At 45.7% G+C, this 2536-nt stretch overlaps 1 pseudogene; it reads left to right on the top strand.

Moving 5' to 3' along the window:
* The first annotated feature begins 254 nt into the window (after positions 1–254).
* On the top strand, positions 255–886 carry LOC142831866 (small ribosomal subunit protein eS8 pseudogene; annotated as a pseudogene).
* The last annotated feature ends 1650 nt before the right edge of the window (positions 887–2536 follow it).

Here is a 2536-nt window from a genome sequence, read left to right as displayed (position 1 = left end):
AAAGACAAAATAAAGCCAAAGTCACTGCCACCGCCCATTGTTATGCCCAGATCTGTGAAGTCCCCCCAAAACCAACAAGTAGACCGAGTCCCGTATGTAAAAGCAAAGAGCCTTTATTTTATACAAGTTTGCAAACTCGGTCTTTCTGCATGTCGAACATATTTGAATAATTAGAGCGCCCGGAGCTCAGTGAGAGTTGGGTTTTTATACTAGTAAAGGTGGGGGTGAGGCGCTTCCTCTTTCCTGCCAGCGCCGAGCGATGGGCATCTCTCGGGACAACTGGCACAAGCGCCCAAGACCGGGGGTAAGAGAAAGCCGTACCACAAGAAGCGGAAGTATGAGCTGGGGCGGCTAACACCAAGACTGACCCTCGTCGCATCCACATGGTCCGTGTGCGAGGAGTCAATAAGAAGTACCGTGCCCTAAGATTGGATGTGGGGAACTTTTCCTGAGGTTCTGAGTGTTGTACTCGCAAACAAGGATCATTGACGTCGTCTACAATGCGTCCAATAACGAGCTGGTCCGCACCAAGACTCTGGTCAAGAACTGCATCGAGTCCCACTATGCACTGCCCCTGGGCCGCAAGAAGGGGTCCAAGCTGACTCCTGAGGAGGAAGAAATATTAAACAAAAATCGATCAAAGAAAATTCAGAAGAAATACGATGAAAGGAAAAAGGACGCCAAGATCAGCAGTCTTCTGGAGGAGCAGTTTCAGCAGGGCCAGCTTCTGGCCTGTATCGCCTCAAGACCAGGCCAGTGTGGCAGAGCAGATGGCCATGTGCTGGAAGGCAAGGAGCTGGAGTTCTATCTGAGGAAGATCAAAGCCTGGAAAGGCAAATAAACCATCCATCATAGCTCATGTAATAAAGGTGTTTATTATTCTGTTAAAAAAAAAAGGTGGGGGTGAGGGATTTTTAAGGTTCAGGACCCCTGATTGGCTGACATTTATCTAGGGGTGTCTTGGTGAGTGTGTGCTGGCTGGTGATCCTATCTACAGCAGTTGGAACTTTAGGCATTTCCTTTGGATGGTCTGTTCCTGGGTGGTGCCTGGGCAGTCTCAGTTTATGGTTCTTCCTGCAGCCAAGGTATTGCTTCAGGGTCAACTACTGAGATTCAGGCCTTCATTAAACTTATCAATGGCTGAGTCCTAATCTGGCAGGTGATAATGGTTGGAAATAAAGAACTTCCTTTGGGTGGTCTGTTTCTATTTCGCTATCATGGCTGGCTCCTACACCCCTAAGATGCCAACAGACCATCTCTGGGTTAAGATAACTGTCTTCAACAACTTTATTGAGGGGTTGGAGAGATGGCTCAGTAGTTAAGAGCTCTGATGACTCTTCCAAAGGACCTGGGTTCAATTCCCAGCACCCACATGGCAGCTCACAACTGTCTGTTGCTCCAGCTCCAGGGGATGTGGCATCTACATACAGACAATACATACAGGCAAACCCCAATGTACATTAAAAAAAAATAAAAGAACCTTTATTGAGATATAAATCTCACATCAAATAATTCAGTATTTTCCTGGTTAGTTGACTATGGTATTGTTTGTTTTGTTTTTGAGGCAGAGTCTCTTAAAAGAGGGAATTTTAGGGTGGGAGGGGTTACCTTTTATTAATATCAAAATCCGTGCACAGGGGCTGGAGAGATGGCTCAGTGGTTAAGAGCATTGCCTGCTCTTCCAAAGGTCCTGAGTTCAATTCCCAGCAACCACATAGTGGCTCACAACCATCTGTAATGAGGTCTGGTGCCCTCTTCTGGCCTGCAGACATACACACAGACAGAATATTGTATACATAATAAATAAATAAAATATTTTTAAAAAAAATCCGTGCACAATGATTACGAGACAGAATGAGGACTATCCGGGCCGCGTCACCAGCTGCTCCACTGTTCCCCTGGGGAACCAGATCTTCCTGATTGCTGTTGTAACCTCGTTCCTGAAAGGCAACGAAGAATCTCCAAACCATGGCTTGCTGTCTGCTCATCCACTATCCAAAAGAGTGTGTGACCCCTTGTCGGAGTTCTTATCGGGTCACTATCCCCAAAGAAGACCACGCCTACTAGACCAAGCTGCTCCAATACAATTGGCTGTCAGAGCAAATCCCCACAACAATGTAGACCAAGCTAGCCTCAGACTCACCATGTAGCTGAGGATAACCCTGAACTCTTGAGTCTTCTTACTGATGGGACCACACTGGACTCTAATATATTCTTTTAAAGCACACAATTCAGTGCCTGTTAGTCTGTTCGGAGCTGTGCAATCACCACCACTAATGCAAAATTCAGCTCTCCCTTCAGAGGAAATGAGAGATCATTTTATTCTGGAGCCAAATATGAACATGTGTGACCAAAAGTGACCATGGCCTAGGAATGGAGTAGATCTAAGTTGCCCCAAATACTATGTTTCATCGTAGTACCGACTTCATGAAGGGTAGGTTTTTTTGTTTTTGTTTGTTTTACAGTACAATGAGAATCATAAATCAAGGTCCTTTAAAAACACATTGATGAACACCAGGCTGTGGTGGCACATGCT

The sequence above is a fragment of the Microtus pennsylvanicus genome, chromosome 11 (genome assembly GCF_037038515.1).
Source record: "Microtus pennsylvanicus isolate mMicPen1 chromosome 11, mMicPen1.hap1, whole genome shotgun sequence".
In the NCBI taxonomy this organism is placed as follows: Eukaryota; Metazoa; Chordata; class Mammalia; order Rodentia; family Cricetidae; genus Microtus; species Microtus pennsylvanicus.
The sequence above is the reverse complement of the archived record's forward strand: the minus strand, read 5'-3'. Positions and strand labels throughout refer to the sequence as shown.